The 21,978-nt window shown below is 41.6% G+C and overlaps 1 long non-coding RNA gene across 1 annotated transcript in view; it reads left to right on the top strand.

Moving 5' to 3' along the window:
* The window catches only part of LOC139752875 (uncharacterized), a 360,018-nt gene that overhangs the window by 73,945 nt on the left and 264,095 nt on the right, over positions 1-21,978 (top strand). The window contains exon 3 of the long non-coding RNA XR_011713606.1: positions 2,115-2,259. This is a non-coding gene — a long non-coding RNA (uncharacterized lncRNA). The remainder of the gene's footprint in view (positions 1-2,114; positions 2,260-21,978) is intronic.

Here is a 21,978-nt window from a genome sequence, read left to right as displayed (position 1 = left end):
ATACATTTTCTTTTTCTTTTTACGTTTTGATGCAATTAAAACTGTAGTATAAGGAATTAGTTATCTATTCATCATGTATAAACTACACATTTATTTCTCATATTCTTTTAATTCAAATGGAGTTTCATGTAATATTACTGATTAGTTATGTCGTCTATTGTGTTCAAGCTATGTTATGTAGTTATCTATACGTTATGCACGTTATGTTATCTATACATAGTGTACAAGCTATACGTTATTGTAAATAGTTGTTACGATGTTTTTCACATCGATGATGCGCAATTTTTTTCTTGTATAAATGATTTTTGAAAAGAAATTTTTTGGTAAATTTATTGTGATCGTTATGGTGATAAAGATGGTATTTTCATCCCTGTTTGAACGTATTGTATCGGAAAATATGTAAACATGTCTAGCGCTGGCATGCAACATAACCGAGACCCCGAAACCCTGAGCTTGTGGGAGTCACCGTTCCTGAGGCCTGAGAATGTTAGTAGTTTCAGACCATAGAACCATATTGCTCTCAATATTCCCTCCCTCATCATTTGCTCAACCATAGCCTTCAGGTTCGAAGTCAATAGGACCTTGTCATTCTAGTATTTTTTGAATAGCAGTTTGATATTATAGCATCTCTTTCTGCAGAAATACGCTATGGAATGTAGAACATGACGAGGCGATTGGTTGTGACAACCTGGTGTGGCCATGCACTCGCGCGCGCGCGCGCACACACACACACACACACACACACACACACACACACACACACACACACATTCATATTGTTTCATGACTGTGTAAATCTCTGGATCTAGTGTGTCAGACCAGCCAAGCTTGCTGATTGCATTGAGGTAACCTTCACTCGTGTCCTTGAGGCTGTGTGGTCATAAGCTGTCAGTAAAAGTGTGGAATCTACAGTAGGCGCGGCATAGCAAATATTTAGTGAAGAGTACCACATACACCTCATACTGGAAGGTGGACAGTGTAGTATCCTGATGATATGGTTGAAGAAGTATCTCTCCGAAGCACTAGGTTCATTTTGTGGCGGAACCTTTTCACTTCTCAACTTCACTCATGGGGTACTGTTCTGCATACTCACTTTGATACCTCATATAATGTCTCATGAAATCTCCCAAGCCCTAGTTTCTGTTATGGTCTCATGCAGAACATCCTGCTAGGTTTTGCACCTGCGGTGAAGTGGACTGACTCAATTCTTCGAAGGAGTTCACTCTAGGTCATTTTTTTTTCTGATGACATAGCACTGAACTTCGTATTCTAAGCGCTTCGTTATTAACAATATCTCGCGGAACATATCACAGTTTTCAGTTCCATTCCTAGACAGATGTTTGCAGCAACTAGTTGATGAAAGCATACATGGCAACACAGGAAGATAACAGAACCGCATGATTTGTTTCGGGCAAAAAATAAATGTCTTATTTAGAAATGATTTAGGAGGTGAGTCACTCAAGTGTTCGCCAGCGTTTTTCAAAGTACTTGCAGCTTGCAGTATGAGCTGAAGCTGAGTCCTCTGAAGGTTAGCATTGCATGACCACGACATTTTGTGTATCGTTATGCTCCTCCATTATTAATCTTTAGCCATTTTGATCAGTATAGAATAAATTTTATTCCATTCAATTACCGTCTGGTATGGCAAGGTAACCAGTGAAAATATAGATATTCAGAAAAATGGTAATAGAGCTAGGACATTGGATGCAAACACTAAAGCATTAGATATGTTGTATCAGGAATATGCAATGAAGCAGTTGAGGATTATGCAAGATGCAACCCGTCTTCCTCTACACCAGTACTATGTATTATTAAGGTTAGGAAGAAGACTGTCTCTGCCTATATAGTGCACCGATAGGTTTAGGAAATCATTTGTACCAAAAACCATTCAACTGTTTAACCATCGAAAGACACTGTAACTCCTCTATGATATAACTTCTTAGTGAAATAGATGATTCTTTATGTGATATTTTATGTGGAACTTGTAAGGGATATTATGTTTTTGTTTTATATTTCTTTTATTTTCTAACTTTGAATTGAGCTTCTACCCATAAAGAATTTCATTTTGTATTATGTATACAATTTGAAAATAAAGTATTTATCTTATCTTCCAGACACTTTCAAGCGCGTCAACATTCTATTGTTGATGCCATGAACACAAACGTTTGCCAAACGAGGCAGCAAACGGAGGCTAGGCAATATAGAGCTCACGATGTGGATCAACAAGTTACATTGAGGTTGCCGTGTGACGTTGATGGGGTAAGTAGTCATTTGCTGAAGTTATAGAAATGTTTGACGCTCGCAGTGAGAACACTGCGGGTCGTATCTATAGGCGATACAACGAATTATGGACAATAGAGACCTTTGTATCACCGTATTTTTGTACGTGGTAATGCGATGACAAGGCGACCGTCGCAAAAGGTCATGTCATGAGCCAGTGAGCGTCGCCTTGCCAACACATAACCACGACTATGACGTAGTCACTACGATGTGACGGTGTCAATGTCCATCGTCAGTCGCATCGTCTGTGAACACGGACGAGTCCACCCAGCGAGACCTCGAGACATACGATGCAGGTGGGTGGAGTTGTCTCGGCTTCATTTCTCATATTTTTATTTGTGTTTTACTGTAAATCAAATTATTAGATAACATAATTGAATGGGTATGTAGCCTGTGCATTATGTACAAGTTATACGTTAATTTCTCAAATTTTTTCGTTTTAATGCAAATGAAATTATTCTGCAGGATGACTTATTAGTTATCTATTCATTATGTATAAACTAAACATTTATTTGTCATATTTTTATGCTTCAATTAAGATTTGATATTTAGCTAATATAACTGATTAGTTATGTTATCTATTCACTATGTTCAAGCTATGTTATATTATTTCATGTATACGTTGTGTACGTTATGTTATCTATACGTTATGTGCGTTATGTTATCTATACGTTATGTACGTTATGTTATGTTATCTATACGTTATATTACCGTTACCTCATGTACAAGCTGTAAATCATTGCAAATGCTCCTGTTAAAAGGATATTTTCACGTCGTTAATTCATAGTTTTTTTTTTCATATGATATAAGATTATTAACAAGAAATTTTAGATGAAAATTTGTGATAGTTATGGTGATGAAAATTGTATTTCTATCTCGGTTTCAACGTATTGTATCAGAAAATATGTAAACATGTCTAGTGCTGGCATGCAACATAACCGAGACCCCGAAACCCTGAGCTTGCGGTAGTCAACGGGCCTGAGGCCTGAGAATCTTAGTCGTTTCGGACCATAGAACCATATTGCTCTCAATATTCCCTCCCTTCGTCATTTGCCCAACCATAGCCTTCAAGTATGAAGTCAATAGTCCCATGTCATTCTAGTATTTCTTTAATGTTTAAAGCAGTGTGATAGTATTATAACGTCTCTTTCTGCAGAAATACGCTATAAAATGCAGTAAGAGTCAGAAGATTTGATCTCCTTCGTTGGTTTCTCTTGATTAAGAGGAATGACTATGTTAGTGACAGCTTGGTGTAGCCATGCACTCGCACAAACACACACATTGTTTCATGACTGCATAAATCTCTGGATCTAGTGTGTCAGACCAGCCGAGCTTGCTGATTGCAATCAGGTAGTCTTCACTCATGTCCCTGAGGCTGTGTGGTCATAAGCTTCCCTCTCTTGTGATTGCTGCAGTATAGTTGCTGTCAGTAGAAACCTGGAGTGTAGGCCGGCATAGCTAATATTTAGTGAAGAATACCACATACACCTTATACTTGAAGGTGGACAGGGCAGGGACCTGACTATATGGATGATGAGGTGGCTTCCCGAATCTTCGGGTTCATTTTGTGGCGAGACCTTATCACTTCTCAACATCACACATGGGGTACTCTTCTATATACTCACTTTGATACCTCATATTTCGTCTTATGAAAGCTTTCTCACGATAATTGCATTCAATATATTGTTGTCTCGTGCTGAACTTCCTGCGAGTTCTTTCATCTGTGGTGCAAGGGACTGAGTCAGTTTTTCGAAGCAGTGTCACTGTAGAACAGTTTTTTTTTTCTTTTTTTATCGATAGTTTAACACCCCTACATAGTATACCATTCCTAGACAGATGTTTGCAGCATCTTATTGATAATTGCAAATATGGCATAACAGAATGGTGACACAACCGTATGATGTGCTTATGGCGCACCAAAATTGACTTATTTGGAAATGATTTAGGAGGTAAAAGTCACTCAGGTGTTCGACAGTGTTTTTCAAAGTACTTGCAGCTTTCAGTATGAGCTGAAGCTAAGAACCTTCTTGAAAATGGCATTGCAGTACCACGACATTTTGCTTCTTGTTATATTCCTCCATAATTAATCTTTAGCCATTTTGATCAGTATTTTTTCTTCCACCTGCAGACTTCGATGGCTATCCATTTCCATTCCCTATTTCACGAATAAAACTATTCGTAGGACCTTCGGTGTAATGATATATAAATTCTAGATAATCATTTTATAACGGATGGTTCAACGGACAGTGAAAGTAACTGAAACTTATGTAAACCTGATCAGTTTGGTGTAATGTGAAGTCATTTTGGAAAAGGGTCATTTTCGTATGTCTTTTGGCGTGTTGCTTTGTGTTTTTCGAGATCATTTTAGCGAGCTGTTTAGCATTTTTCTGGTTCATTTTGGCGAGGTGTTTAGCGTTTTTCGATTCATTTTGGCGAGTTGTTTAGCGTTTTTCGGTTCATTATGTCGAGTTTTTTTTTTCGGTTCATTTTCACGAGTAGTTTAGTGTGTTTCAAGTCATTTTGTTGTGTTGATTAGCATTTTCAGGGTTATATCGGAGTGTCCACTGTTTTGTTTTTCAGCGTTGCGTTTGTTTGGCAGTGGAAGGGATCTGTGACTGCAGGCTGTTGAATCGTGAAGCATGGTCGATTTTTTGTGCACGCAACCCAGTGTTAAATGGCAATAGTTTCATCCGTTAGGATCTTGCAGCTTCTGTCACATTATTCCCTGGTCTTTCCCGGATCAGATACGACCAAACGAATTATTTTTTTCTTTTTTTTATACACTCGAACTATTTTTTATTTCTTTTATCATTCTCGAGACCATACACATGACACATATTCGCTGGGAAATTCACTCATCATGAATGTAAATGATACATGACTTCACTGCGAAATTTCTGTTGCGAGACATTGAGGATGAACTTGATGCGTCTAGCTTTTGAAGATGATCTTTGCCTGCTTGCTGAATCTTTGCCCAGGTGTTTGAGTGGAGTGTGCTGACTCCTAGAAGACTGTGAATCATTGATAAACGATTTAAGTGGTTTTTTCCAACCATCAAAAGAAATTTGGAAATATAACATCATGCACTTGGATTGCCCCTAATCACCATTATTGTCATGTAAAAAGGAATTGTAAAAAGGAATTCAGTGAACGCATTTCATTGGAGATAAATGGACATAGAATTCGAATGGATTTTACATACAACATGCCAATAAGGTACTACTAATAAAAAGCAATCCAGGTTAATTTCTGCAGAACTGAAATTTGTTTGCAGTTATGTATTTATACTCAGTAGCAAAACATGCTAGAATTTCACAACAATTTTTATAAATCAATGGCCCCTGGGTCTTGTTGTATATGAGGGTCTTTCACCCAGTTTTATCTAGAAAAACCCACGTCTTCATCGCACGGGTAAAGTTACAGCACTTTCTTACGAGTTATTACGACGAGATGTTGTCAAATAGGGCTTGTGCGTAGCGCTCATACTGGGAATATCTGGGTTGTCGAGTTACGCGCAGTTAAATGTTGTATATGAGACGGAAACATTGTATATCTGTGGACTGAAAGTCAGCAAGCCATATGCAGCTGAGGCAGAAAGAATAGGCAACTGCCAGAGGAGTGTAACTTGACAGCCATTGAAGCGTTTAGTAACGGAGATATGCAACCCTACCACCACCAGACCATCAGACAGACGAGAGAGAGAGAGAGAGAGAGAGAGAGAGAGAGAGAGAGAGAGAGAGAGAGAGAGAGAGAGAGAGGAGGGTGGGGGGTAATCCACTAGGGCAACTTCAGAGCCCCTAATGAAACAGTGTCACACAATCCATTAACGCAGGCACTGTGCATCAGTCACTGTCGGCCAGGGATTGCTATCCTCAGTAGCTTTTTCATTAGATTAATACAGCTGATTTCACAGCCTCAATCTCCTTCACGTGCTGTATTCACCTTGACGCACGATCGTGATGAGTGAGGGATATGGTAATCATGATACCATGATTTCGAGAAAGGGGAGAGTGAACCATCCATGTTGGTGACGTCTTCTTTCGGTTTATTTCATGCCGACTCTCTTTTTATATTCACAGTAAAGAACTATGATACCCATGGTACTTGTGCGTCTCCTCAGGGAACGTGCGACGTCCTGCATAGGATCAGGGAGGAAGTTGGTGTCAGTGAGGCCAGCAATGGGAGGAACTGTGGGGTGACGATAGTTGAGGCATCCAAGTGGCCAACTGGACTGAGGCAGAAGAAATTGGTTCCAATCTGGGATCAGAAGCCACCTGAGGTGGAACTATAGTTCATTAGGTTAAAGTGTTGGGTCTGAGACTAGCCACAGTAAGGGACCAAGGCCTGCCCTGTGTGTGACTGAGGTGTGGCCATTGTGAGGTACCAAAAGCCGTCCTCGGTCAGACAGGAGAGTGGCCACAGCCAGTGACCAGAGACAGCCAATGGTGAGACTGAGGAGTGGACAGAGCGAGGTACCAGAGACTAACCTGGGTGAAACTTGAGATGTGGCCTCTGAGAGTTGAGAGACCCGGCTCTGGGTAGGATTATGGAACGGCTATAGTGTAGGACTAGACCCAGTTTAGAGTGGGACTGAGGAGCGAGGGACGAAAAATGAGGGATCGGGGGGCTGCCCTGAGAGAGACATAGGAGTGGCCACTGTGAGGTAGGAGAGACAGCACTAGGTGGTTCTACAAGCAGCTACAGGTAGGACTAAGAAGTGTTTACGTCGTGGGACGTTATATCCTCTTAGTTCGGTGGGATTGTGAGTCCGTGATCACAAGTGTATTCTGGTTTTTCAACTGGATGGGGGAGAGACGCATTAACAGTCGCTGCTGCTTCAAAAAGATTCCATGAATATCAGATTTCAACACGGTTATTATAAATTTCTTTCGCCACTATTTTGAAAAAACATTCTTTTATGGATCCGTTGAATTATATGTTTAGGGTCATGTCAGGAATATCAGTTCAAAATGTTGTTGTGATGTTGGAGAACTCGCTGCATTTTGAAAAATTTATTACCGGCTCGGAAGGCAAAACTCTCAAAATAAAAGGTAAATAAGAAAAAAAACTCGTTTTAGGTAGGTTTCCAACTGAATAAATAGTTGAATACAATAGAAAAGTATTTCATTTTCACAGAAACATGATCTTCGCCTTATGTCAAACTTAGAAAGAATTCTGTCTCGCTAAACCATTCAGTGGATGTGCTGTGTGGATCTTGTTTATGTGTGTTGACATAGATGCAGGGGCCTGGCTGGAGGCACGAGAAAGACATAGGACATGACCTGTACTGCACAACACATCAACATTTCAAGAGATCCTCGAATGTCAGTGTTACAGGAAATTTTCCTTCATCCACAATGAACGATCCTTATTCATTTATCGAAACGCGCGCGCGCGCGCACACACACACACACACACACACACACACACACACACACACACACACACCAAAAAAATCGAACATGTTGGAATATCTGGTGATATGTTTACCTATTCATCCACATCCAGCTAGTCCTCCCAATCCATCTTATCCCACTGTAGCTGTGTTCTGTCTCCTATAATTTTTTCGTCCAATTTCTCCCAAGTAACTCTTCCAACTACAAGTAGGCCAAACGTATGGTGCGGAGAGCAGTCCATCAGCAGTTGAAAATAATGAAGGCCGTGACGCTTGGATTATTGGAGGCAGATGTGGTTCTGTTCTTCACTGCTCATAGTTACCGGCCCTGGATGATGCAACCTTGTCTTCAGCAGCAGAGGCTCATTAAATACGAAGCGTCATATTCCCCTTGTACATGTCCTGAGCCAGAGTTAAAGCTGCCGTCTAGGAAGGAAGAGATGTGGTCCATCGTAGGTTATTCGAGTCTCCTTGATGGCACTGAGGCGGTAGAATGCAGACATTCATTCCCCTTAGAAGTCTTTGGCAGTACGGTCAACCAAAACCGATGGTGAGATGTCCTTTATGACAGTGTCTCGTAGCTAAGTTTAGGAAGGTGCAGCCTTCCTCTCAGACGCTCTTCCTAGAGCGGGGTGGGTCAGACAAACTCCTGTACCTTTGGCGTTTCTGCCTGTGCCTTCCCCTGGAGCAGAGAACGCTATGCTGGCCCAGGTAGATGTGGCATCCCCTGTCTGTTTCCTCATCTGGGAACAGAGTGTGTCACTCTGGCCAGGGTGAGTGTGTGTGGCGTCTCTTGGAGTAGAGTGTGTCAGCCTAGATGTTGTGTCCTTGTAGTCGAGTGTGTCAGTTGTAGACCGGGCATCTTTCTCTGTGCCTTCCTCTGGAGAGGAATGTGTTAGTCTGCTCCTGGGTAGATTAGTCTGTGTCAGACAGGCCCCAGTAAATTTGGCTCCCTCTCCCTGTGCCTCAGTCTGCAGAGGAGTGTGTCCAACATGCCCTGGTAGATTGTCCCATCCTTGTCTAATGGCATCTGTACATCACAGGGATGAGTATCGCTTCCAGATGTATCATCCGCGCTGGTGATGATGGCGTCTAAGGAGTCTTTTAATAGTCAGCCTAATCATTTCGTTTTCGATTACCCAACGGCAGTAATCGTTAGAAGAGCAATGAGGCAAGTTTCACATAAGCGGAGTTGAAATTACTCGAACAAATCAAAGGATCACAAAAGGGATAATAGGAGGGAGATTATTGGTGGTTTTGATTGTTGGAACGAAGACGCGAAAAGCCTTTTGTTGTCGTAGGAAATAGAATAAGAAAATATAATCAAAATAATGAGTCAAGTTAAAAAGCAGTAAGTCTTTCGACTCTAGTGTGAAAAAGTAGGATGAATATTAATTGATTTCATGACGGGAGGGACGGAAGCATATTGCAGATATGTAACTATCACAGAATAGATTTGCAATCATTCCAGGGGCATTAAACAATGAAAAAATGTCATTTCAGATACTGCATCATCCTAAAGGATACAGGAATTGTGTGTGTGTGTGTGTGTGTGTGTGTGTGTGTGTGTGTGTGTGTGTGTGTGTGTGTGTGTACGAATATATGTCCGTATGTGTCCGCGTGACTATCGTGTTTGGATATTACACTATATCCTTCGTTAAGCCAATAATTTTTTCATTCATGATCCTGTCTCCTCTAAATCGTTTGTGATTTAATCGACTGACAGAGAATACAGAAGGCCACAAACAGGCTCGAGAGAACCCAGTGGTCTGTTACTATTTGAATTCCTTTGTATTCCTGCGTACTTCTTGTGTCTGCATGATACGCAGATAGAAAATTAGAACAGTTCTAGAATTCATCTTAAAAACGCATCAGCAAAGCCGCTTGATTATATATATATATATATATATATATATATATATATATATATATATATATATATATATATAGTTTACATACTGACGTAACCAATATGTTTTTGTGGAGTCGAACATCTGAGCTGCCATTAGGCTTCACCGTGCGTAAGTTTCGAGGTACATTTTACGCACTATGGTTGGCCAGGTCCGCTGTCATCTCCAGCATCGTCTCCCAATATAAACTGTCACAGTTGGAGTAGAAGCGAACGATTTGAGCGTACAACGATGAAATATTTCACGAACCTTTATTTTGTTGTTATTTTCTGACGACTCTTTCCTAGTCATTAGCTGCCAGAGATCTTGTGATGGTCCTGTTGGCTTCTACTCAAGATGCTGACATTTGTGTCGTGTGTGTGTGTGTGTGTGTGTGAGGAACGCCATGCGAGGCTTGTGATCATGTCGTGCACTCGCGCATCTTTCGTCAGGGCTGACTTGCTGTTTGTCATGTGCTATAACAGCTAATTCTATAATGAATATCTCCATGAAGAATATTAATGAGTGTCAAGGGTAGGGTCACAGGATAGACAGATAGATGGGTAAAACAGAGACATCAATTAGCGTTGCTAAGTACACACCTATGTTTGTTTTTCACCTGTAATCCCATTATGTCAAAATAGATAATGTATATCGAAAAAGTAGCCTCCTCTTATATTCTCGCTCTCTCTCTCTCTCTCTCTCTCTCTCTCTCTCTCTCTCTCTCTCTCTCTCTCTCTCTCTCTCTCTCTCTCTCTCGCCAAGAAACAGGTATACTTCTTCAACAGAGCCCATCGCTTCCCGTCATCATCAGAGTTCCAGTCATCATCACCGAGGAAGATGGGTGTACGACCCTTGGGAACTCCTTCATGCAGGCAATAAACACGGCCATGTTTCCCTCCCTCATCACCGCCAGACTGGACTTCCCTCTTACGATTCACCAATTTTTTTCTTTGCTCTGTGATCTCCTGTGTGATTTGTTCTCATTTACTTAGTTCGTGTTTGATGTTAAGTTTTATAAGGGGAAATTATGTTGGTAGTTCGGAACCAGGTTATTCTCTGCCGGTTGAATAGCACTGGTTGTGTTGCCGAGTCTAAAGTTGGTGTAATTACAGCTACACATGTTTATGGTCAGTTTCATTGTAATTAGCAGATGGCGTAGTTATACCGAAGGAAAATGTTATACCCAGGCATCAGTAACCTTACGCACGGTGTATATGAGTCGAGTCTGTGTTGGAGTTTGTTTATATGCTTTGCACTTTTCGACGTGTGTGTGGTATATGCGTGTTTGTGTGCACATGTATGTTTGTTTCTGCGTGTGTGTGTGTGTGTGTGTGTGTGTGGGGGGTGGGGGCATTGTTTTTATTTGTTTGTGCATGTTCTTGCAAGGATATGCGTACATGTATTGGCTCAGAATTTGCACGAGCACTAAATCGTCTGTGTTTGTGTCACCACGTAATCAACCTTCACAGCTCCTGCTTGTGTTCTCAGCTTCACTTTTTCTCTAGGCAGTGGCTGTCCTGCTCACCGACACTGTTTGAAATATTCATAGTTGCTGAATTAATCTCTGTCATATAAACATGCATTTTAGTTTTGCATGAATGCTACAGCTTTGCAGTGCTCCCTTGCATGGCTAACCTGTGGAACCACCCGTTGCTTATCACCGTTGTAGACGCTGAGAGTTTGAATTCTATGGTATCATTCAGCGGAGCAATAACTGGGTAGTCACATCGACTGAGAGCTTCTCTCCCAGTTGTCTTGCTGAAGTGAGGAACGTCGGGATTTCATGCTACAGTGTGATCCGTTTAACAGTCGTTTTCATCGATTGTGGATCCTCGCGTCCCCTTCACTCGGAACAGAGGCGCCTCCTTGTCTCTTGAGTGAAGACAAGTTGCTGCTCGATCGTGGGAGGAGGTAACGCGATTTCGTTGAGAGGAGGAATGTCTTCACCTTCCTCAGCTGATGAAGGAGTGCGTGAACACCCCCCACCTCCTGAAAACTCTCTTATAGTAACCATCTACTTTGTGGAGGTGACGTTCTCGTGTGGCAGGGAGGGTACGGTTGGATGGTGCGGCCTCTGACTCTCAGTAGTCTTGGCATTGTGGGTCGGACATTGGGGAGGGTGGGTGACGGGGTGTGGTGTTCATGACACCCGATGGTGGATATGTTGCCTTTGACTCGTCAGAGACTCCTGAAACGACATCGTCCTACTCAAAAGTAGCGTTCATGTTAGTACGGGAGGTTCCTGGAGGGGGAGACTACTCGTGTGGGTCAGCTTGGGGTTATCGACCACCGTCTGTGTCTGTAGCTGAGGTAACATATAAGTTGATTAAGTCCCTTAACACTGACACTGGACCTGTCTATACAGGAACCTTACCATGAGAGAGACTCCTTCTTCTGCCATGGGAGAATGTGAATGAGTAATAGATTATAACAAAGACTCAAAGACAGATACCTATTCCTTTCCCTACACCTCGAAGATTTTGAACTCTAACTTCTCATGTCTTTATGTCTTTCCTAATAACTGTCTTGGCACATTTTTACAACAGGTCTTTCACTTCCTCCAAATTTCGTAAATGTTTTCCCTTGTCTATTTCAGTTCAGCCTTGGTCTTGATGTGGACTTTGGCCATGACTGGAGCAGCTGGTCGTATAGTCGTACTCATCCTAAAACAACCTTTCCTGGGGGTGGGGGGTGGGGGGGTGAGGGCTAATGCTAGCCTGTTGATGGGACAACATTCTTACAACTACCCAACATGGTGGGGGGGGGGGGGCCGTGGTGCTACTAACATGTCAATACTTTGTACGTACCGAAACACTCAGGGGAGAGGCGCCCAGAGGATGTACTAGGGGTCAGCTATTGAGATACTTGCCCCTCACTTTCGTAGACAGAATGAAACCAATGATATGTAAATTAACATCATCCGAAGACGTAACCAGGCAGGGAGAAGATGAAGGGACGGGAGTCACTCTGGATGAGGCAAGCAGGTTTTAATTAGCCGAGTAGAATCAGCAGGCCATCTGCTGCCTCCAGCAATTACATTCAGCTGCCCACCACCAGCTGTCGCTGTAGGTAACACTTTGGTATGAACAGTCATAGGAATCTGAAGAAACGAGCGCATCAGTTGTCAAACTTAATCGGCATTTGGGTTCGGAATCTTTGCCAGGACTGTGGTATTAGGGACGGAGTCCCAGGTCAAGGGAGTTGTCTTATTACAACACTATAAACTCTGCTCGTACAGGTCGTATTCCTAATTGATGATAAGCAACACCAGCCTTACTACCATAGGTGTCCAGCCCACTCTGGCTAGGGTTGTTGGCTGTTTCTTCATGTAACCAAGTCTTTATATTTGGCTGTGCAGCGAGTGATCATGGCTTACATATGGGCCAGATCACTCTACTGATCACGAACCCTTAAACCTGATCCAAGGCTGCTAACATGAGCTGATTGTGGAGCCAACATCTTGTGGTTATAACCACCTTTGCCTTGAATAACAACAGAGAAACGTATAACAGCATAACATTAGAACTCTAAAGAAAACACTATTAATATGTTAGTGGTCTTATGTCGCTTGCTCGTGGTGATGACCAATGATCATGGGTCAGTAGAAAATAACAGTAACCGTGAGAAAGTAACACAAGAAGATGATTAAAGAGTAGGAGAGTCATTGAGCTTAACAGTTATGCCAGTTGATGCACTATGGCTAGAAAAAGTAAAAGCTTTGATACCTGCTCATAAACACGAACCTGAAGATCAATGTTTTTATTCTGGCCAGAGAAATCCAAGGAAGTAGAAGAGCGTGTGTGATAGCTTCGTTAGACTGAAGGCCTGAGGGTAGTTTTCCATGCAGCGTATTGCCTGCCAATTACCCTGGATTTATGCGTATTGCGTAATATCATAAATAGCTTACATTGCAATGTTCGGCTGGTGAACTAATGGCAAACGAAAATAGGGTCTACAGGGTACACGAAAATGAAAATGAATTTCAAGCAATTATGGACGGAATGGAAATGCCGATATTTCCTGCTTGAAATATCGAGGGGGAACGACTGTTATGGGCTGGAAATATAGTTGTAACACGGATATAGATTGTGCGATATGGATAAATTTGTTGCTGAATTAGAGAAATTGTCGAATGCCCTGAGATCGGCTTAGGTGACCTTACCTACAGGTGTTTGTTGTGTAAGTTTAATAACACTTGAATTTAGGAGTTTAAGTTTTCGTTTAAATGGTGGGAAGGACAGTACCACTGAGTACCAGCAGATGCGTCAGTTGTTGAAGCTTTATTGGCTGAAACATAAACCGAAAGAGATCGCCTCTCATCGGTTACAACAACAGATCCACTGGTGAATACAGAGTTCGTCTGTTGCTGCCACACAACAAGCAAGATCCTGTTGTGGGTGTAGATGCTTCAGCTTCACCTGGTTGCCTTAGGTCCCTCATTGTGGCCACCTACCGGTCACATCCACCCAGGGTGGCTAGAAGGCTCCTCACTTTGGCCACCTGCATGTACCAACCCATCTGCGGTGGCCTTGGATCCTTTAATGTGGTTCCAATTAGTCATTTCTAGTCTGTATGACGTTGGGTATCTTACTGTTGCTACCTGCCAATCACTTGGAACCCGAGTGGCCAATGGTTCCTTACTTTGGCCTCTTACATGTCTCTCCCATCCTGGGTTGTGTGGGATCCCTCACTGTGGCCTCCTGCCAGTCATCCCTTCCCTCTCCCACTCCCTCCTTTCCGTGATGTCTTAGGACTCCTCACCAGCGAGTCATTCCCGACCATGTGGAATATCTTCATAAAATCTTCTGGAAAATGAAGGCTAATTACATAACCCCAATTCATTTTTGTTTGTGTCATCCCGTTGGTAGATTACATTATAACCAGTAGCTACGTCGCATACACAGCCTGTGGAGTTATCCAATGTGGATGATCGGCTCTGCATTACATGAGGATAAAGGTGAATTCTTTACATGAGTCTTTATTCATTGACACAAGATCGCAGGTAATATTGCAGTGACTCCTTGTGGTCAGACTCCAGCCTGAGTGTCGTGGACACCATCGTCAAAGTATTGTTACAAGTTTTCTTTCGTGTTTGTTCGCTGTTTCCTGCGTCAGCGAGGTAAATCCATAATCAGACGAAGATAAACCCTCATTAAAAGTAAGACTTTATATTGATTTACATGACAGTGAAATACATAACCATTTGGCATATGCGAATCATATATATTTAGGAATATATATTAATCATCTGCTTTATAGAAGTCGGTTATATGATTGTTGTTGTCGTCTTGCATATAATTATCTTAGATATATGAGCCTTATAGGAAAACAGCTAACATTTCCTAAACGTATTCATCTAGGAGCCATTTGTGAGTTATTCATTTACTGTAGAAGGAATAGTCTTTTCTCATTATCTATATAAGTCCTGCTAATAAGTATGTTAATTAGACTGGACATGAAAGTCAGTTATATCAGACACATTAACTATCTGTGAAACTAATCAAGATGCGATCGGCTGATGATTATTCATTCTGGCCTTTCTAGTGAGGTTTATATACCTAGTTTGGTTTATACATATGACGGGAAATTAGACAGGTGTGTACCTCACTCCCAGCGCACTGATTAGGTATAAATGTATATTCACACAGGACACTTAAATCGCGTATCAGATACGCAACGATGATGCAGGTGTAAACCATTAGTACCCATGTGTGTCCAGATGCTCCCTAACATCTGCCTGAGGATACTGTCACACACACACACACACACACACACACACAGAAACGAGAGAAAAGGTTAACCTGATCACAACCTTCATAAATTTCTGAATACCTGTTTGATGTTGGCAGCAGTGTGAATTTCCTCAAAAGGTACAAGAAAAGAACACTCAGGGGACATGAGATGAGGCAAGGGATTGTTGAAAAAAATGTAGATTTGTACTATTCTAGCATAAAAGTAGTGGGTAACTGGAATAAAGTAAATGATGAAATTGTGTCTGGGAACAGCAAACAGAAGTTGAAATAGGTACACACACACACACACACTCACACACACACACACACACACACGACGAGCGCGCGCGTGCACGACAAACATTACCAACACAATAGCAGGGTAACAAAAGCCTCACTTTAGCATTACAATAACCTGATATCATACAATCTGAGTCTCAGCCGAGAAGGAAAATGATTACGTAAACAAAGTATATAATTCCCCCCCTATAAAAAAAATAATAATCCGTATAACAAAAATGGATTACGCCTCTTAGCTTCATAACAACTACTTATTACACACAATGTTAGCCATAACAGAGCTGTGTTTATTTACACTGTAACTCAGAAAATATGAATGTAATCCAGGTTGTTTGTTAAGCCAAGTTCCCCTCTCGTTGTTCCCGGGGATTTTACTGCATATGAGGAGTGTGTGTGTATGTGTGTGTGTGTGTGTGTGTGTGTGTGTGTGTAGTGGGAGGGGGAGGAGTTCAGCATCGGGGATGGGGTATGGTGAGGTCATGTGATATTACCTCATCCAGTTACCTAACTTTCCCCGATTTTGTGTGACCTGTATGTAGAAGATGAGAGGGGGGTCGGTGCTTTAGTCAACGCTTTAGTAGGGTCTTGTTACCACTCTCGTCTCACTGCCTATATGCTGATAGTTCAGGACAGCAGCCAAGACACAATGTTACACGTGTCACAGACTCGCTACATTATTTGCTTACCAGTTAACACAGAGGTACAACTGATCACGTCATCCTTGTATTAATGCCTTGGGTAAGTGAGTGTAACTTGTGCGCCTTCTTGACTATCTGGATGTTTCTGTTAACAGTCTGCTGGACTTCTTGTATATTCGGTTGGTGCTTATCCATCTTCATTCCTGTACGAGTGTTGTGTATGCGCGCTATCATACAGACTCGCCCATTTGCATGTGAGTGAGTACTGATATATTTTGATTAAGATAGAATGTGTTTTTGTTCAATTTGATTTCATCTGTTCAACACCGATTTCGTCACATTGCTGAGCCAAGTTCACCCTCTTTCCCTAAGTAGCACCATGGTCGCCCTTTCCGCGCCGTAAAATACTTTTCTAACGTTAGGAAGAGTCGTCACCATCGCTCGCGTCACCCAACACACATCCGGCCCAACACCAGTTCATAACAGATACACGACAGTGAAGTTAAAAGTTTCCAATATCCCAGCTATTGATCTGACTTGTGTCCACATCATCCAGTGGGGACAGAATGTAGAACTGTAAACATTGACGCGCCAGCACCGAATTCTCCTCGTGTGTGTATATGAGTTTTTATCTCATTTGTATCTCTCTTTTTTTCGTCTCACCAGTTGCAATTACCATTTTTCTTCTAAGTCTCCAGTAAAGAACTGCTGTTATGCAAACTCCCTTAGTTTGATTTCACTTTGCTGGACTAGTACGGGGAGAATCTAAAGGAACTCAAAAATATAGATTAGTAATATTTAGAGGAAGTATAATGTGTATAGTCTGGTGAGTGAGTGATTCGGTCGTCGCCTTGTTAGTAAGAAGTGTCGAAGAATTGCTGTATGTTAGTTTTGTCATGGCTACTCAGGACTTTATGCATGGTGTCATGTGCAAGGTGGGCAAATGTTTCTTCCTGTCTTCGTCGCTCATTTCAATCCGTTCCGGTACAGTTTGTGTCGGCGTTTCTTTGGACCCTTTACAACAATTCGATGTGGCTCATCGAATGAGGATACCAGACTACCACGACATATTCCAACCTTAGGGCAGAAGACGTCATTTACATCACCCTGAACATCATGCTGTTCATACCTTTGAAGGTGATTGTATAAAACGGATGAAGATTAAAGTTTGCTTTCATCTCTCTCGATCCTTCCCACATGTTCTGGTGACAGTTTTGACGTGATATCGTTTCCTACATCCCCCTCAGAGCGCTTTATTAACGCCGGTATGGCGCTCACGATGTGGTCTGTTTCCACCCATCTTCACCGTCAGGACTTTGCATTTGCTAAGGTTAGATTTCATATGCCAATTTGCCCGACAAATGCTGAATCTTGTCGAGAATTCTTCGCAGTATTTCGCATTCCTCATTGCATTGCATTTCATGATTATAGCGTCGCTAATAAACACAGATGTATAGATAACCTACCTTGTTTGGTAAATTATTTACGTTAATCAGAAATATTATTGATCCCAGCACTTGGCCTTGAGGAACTCCACTTGTCACCCATGCCCAGCTTGACTCGCATGACGTATGCGTTATGTTCCATTTCAACTCGCTCATTTCAGGAGCCCTTCTCTGACCCTAGACTGAATGTTTAGGTCCATGATCATTTTTCTGTTGGGTTCAGTATCAACGGCATTTTGGTAATCAGAGAAAGGATAAGCCACTAACTCATCCGTTTTCTTTAGGAAGTTGTTTATTAAGTCATTAAAATCGTGTTGATTCAGCCCAGGAGATCTAACGTCATGCTGTATCTCACTTAGATATCTTATGCTGGTCGAGTGCTCTTCTCTCTGCTTTCTCATTTTTTCCCCCTCGTATCTTGCTCTTTATGTTCGTTAGGGATAGTGGCTAACAATTCAGGCCCAATTTTTCTTGAATGATAGTACTTCGGTGGCTGTCTCCCATTCTACAAGAACATTTCCCTTATTTAGGGAAGCTACGTACACCATCACCGGCATTTCAGCAAGCGTCTGCCCACACACTGGGTGTACTGATAGTGAAATGCCGTCAGGACCTTTGGTTTTATTCTGGGTCTGACTCCATAGCTTGATTGATTTCACTATTTTCTAAGATGTCTTCCCCTTTCCTAAATGGCAGAATTACCATTGGGTCTATGCGAGTGAAAAGAAACGCTGAAAATATGTGATATGATACGTGAAAATTCAGCTCCTCACATACTCACTCTATTTCGTTATGTGTCGATAGCCTTCTCTTCTGTGTTCATTCATTTGATAATATGGTTCTTCACTATTAGTTTGTCCATCATAAATCTGTAAGATTATTTTAGCTCTTCTTTTGAATTATCAGCTACTTTTCTTTCCTTCTTATACTCTCTCTTGTACCTGTATAATGCAGCATGACTACTGCATTTCCTGTCTTTCATATTGTGAGTTTTTGTGTTCCCTCGCACCTTGTGTTCAACCATCCCTTTAACTTTTGCGAATATTCCTTATGTGAGAACTTGAATATGATTTTACAATCTGCCAGCAGACAGTTCGTCTCCTTTCATGTTCTCTTACACTGGGGCTCAGGCGACAGTTCAGGTATGATATCAGCTCCCAAGTCCATCTTATACAGAGATTCCAGTAGGTAATATCCTGCTGGATGATAATCGCATCGAATCCTTCTTTCACTGTGTCCAGTCAACAATGCATTGTATCCACTCAGCCTGAATTTCATGACCCACATATCAGACCAATCTTGGAGTTTGCCGAGATGCCTTTTGTCAATTGAGGCAGTTCTTATCCCTGTATACTTTCCTCATGACCATAGTATCAACCAGAAATAGATTCAGGTATAAGTCCAGTTCATCTGGTAAATCATTGGCATAGATCAAGAAGAGGAATGGACCCAGGGCCAAGGCTTGCGACACACGACTGGTGGGTGACCGGGCTTGTTTCGAGATGGTTTCTCTGACTTAGGCCCTTTGGTCTCTCCTGCTGAGGTAATCTTCTGTACATCGAAGTAATCTCCTTCTTAATCATTCTTACTTGAAGATCCAAGTTCCTTATCAGCCTCCTATATGGACCAGTGTCAAATGTTTTTTTTTTCTTTTTGGTAGTCCAGATACACAATCCACCCATTCTTTTCTTTTGTCGAAAACGGAAGTCTCTCTCTCTCTCTCTCTCTCTCTCTCTCTCTCTCTCTCTCTCTCTCTCTCTCTCTCTCTCTCTCTCTCTCTCATAGAAATCAAAATAGTTTTTTACAAATAATCTTTTTTTTTTTCTTTAATCCACGCTGTCTATCTCCTTTGCAGGCAGTCAGCCATTTGAATTCTAAGTGTCTTTCCCAATATTTTACATGTCACAATTGTCAGAGAAACTAGTCTGAACTTGGCGCACCTTCCTAGACTCGTTTCATAAATACTGGTACGATATTTGGTCTCATCCACTCCTCTAGTACTTTACCCTCTTCCAGTGACATCTTGAACGATATTTCGATTCTGTCAAGTGTGTTCGTACAGTTTTTGAGCACACGTAGAGAAACTGTCAGGACCGTGAGCCTTATATATGTCAAGGCTCCTTTAAAAGTCTGGTTACGTCTTTTACAGACGTTGCAAGTCTTTGAAATAACCTCCTACCCATTCCATTTCATTGGTTGTTGGGCGAGTAGTGTCTGCCACTGTGAAATAAACTTCTGAACTTGGTCATTCAGCTACTTACATATCTTTACATTATCCTTTACAACACCTGTGTATCCTATAATGGGATTAGATACTCTTTGACTAGCAGTTTTAGCACAGCAGTACCTACGGAAAAGTTTTGGATCATCTCTTGTCCGTAGCTATCTACACTTCGATTCACTATATCTTTTCTCCTATCCTGTTAAACTTATTCCTTGCTTTCTTATGCTTTCCAGATGTTAGCTGACTGTAGTATCGCGACATCCCTTTCCATTGCATATTATTAAGTTCTTTTGCCTTTAGACGTCTTTTTTTGTGTGTAAATACTTATTCTAATTGTACGTGGAGGGAGTTCTACACTCTTGGGGCCCCGTCTCTCGAACTTTATCTACTTTCAAAGATGTTCTTTAATCTATATATGCTGAGTATGTGTGTGTTTGTGTATTTGTGTATGTGTGTGTGTGTGTGTGTGTGTGTGTGTGTGTGTGAAGGTCACCAGTGCGTAAACATCAATGCGTGTATGTAGCAGTTCCCACGCACTTTCCTGCAAGTGATCAAGATATTGACGTGAGCATATGTTGCTTAACTTAATAGCGTTGCCTAAGTTATATTTCCGAAGCGTTTCTTAACAAGCCTCGTTATGTCACCAGGGATACAAGATCGACCTGAAAGCCTTCGCTTAACCATTAAACAGATGTTGAAGTCATGCTATTCTGGGGAATAGAGAAGGCAATATGGATGGATGTTTAGTGGAAAAGTTGTGAAAATTTTGCAAATTCGCTGATACTATATCTTCCAGGGTTGTTGACTTCGTATTTATCCACGTCCTTGTTAATCTTAAAGCAGTGTCTATGATTTATATGGACTTTAGATGATTTTAGAATGATTTGAATTTGTATAAATGTAATCGAATGGATAATGCATAGGAATCGCATAGAAATCCTTTGTGGTATTAATTTGTATATCTATGATTACTCCGGGATCAGTCTTTGTGAAAGAATCCTGCTTTTACAGGGCTTCTTCAGCCTCAGGCTGCGCTACTTCTTGCAGGAGAGAAATGTAGACTCCTTTAGAGTAAGAAGTCCTTTGACGAGACTGTACACTCCCAGTGATGCAACCTTTCTGGAATGGATGATAGTCACTAAGCGTTGTCTGAATCCACTCGCAAATGTGTGAGACAGTGAGAGTGAAACATGTGACCGCTGAAACAGGTTAGAGTAGAAGTTGAATTCAGAGGATGGTATTGCGTGCCATTGGACTTATGAAACCACTGTAAGCTCAGATAAAGTGTTAGAATCCATTAGGTTTCTTGAATGTTACTCAGTAGGTACACTTCTAGGTTTAGGTTGTCGATTCATGCTAAAGTATGAGTCTTAGATCATATATGTAATCTTTTTATTATCATATTTGATCGACGCTTTCTGCGTCAGCGAGGTAGCGCCAGGAAACAGACGAAGAATGGCCTATCCACTCGTATACACACATGTGTATATATATATATATATATATATATATATATATATATACATAAATGCCCATATACACACATATACACACATATACATATCAGCATATACACAAATACATAATATACATACACATACAAAGACATGTACATATATACACGTACATGTTCATGCTTGCCTTCATTCCCGGCGCTGCCCAACCCCACAGGAAACAGCATCGCTCCCCCCTGCTTCAGCGAGGTAGCGCCAGGAAAACAGACAAAAAGAAAGGCCACATTCGTTCTTCTAACATCTCAGGACAAAGCTAACTTTTCATGTTAACGCGGAGCCTCAGTGATCACACTTCTTATAAACGATAAAGAGCGAGTGGAGATGGTTTCTTGGAGGGTTGGATTTTGTCATCAGCCCGGGATGATAGGGTTAATCACCGTGTCTCAACAGACGAAGATTTGCTGATACCGATTATAAGGCTGTGGAATTCTTGAAGGTCATAGATTGATTGGATCCGTCCTTTGCTTACTAACATTCCTCCATCTCCACCTTTCTCCCCACCACCACCACAACCCTCCACTTTATCCCTATAGGTTCAGATTGCTACCTTTAGATGAC

The sequence above is a fragment of the Panulirus ornatus genome, chromosome 2, assembly GCF_036320965.1.
Source record: "Panulirus ornatus isolate Po-2019 chromosome 2, ASM3632096v1, whole genome shotgun sequence".
NCBI lineage: Eukaryota > Metazoa > Arthropoda > Malacostraca > Decapoda > Palinuridae > Panulirus > Panulirus ornatus.
This window is presented reverse-complemented; position numbering and strand designations above follow the sequence as displayed.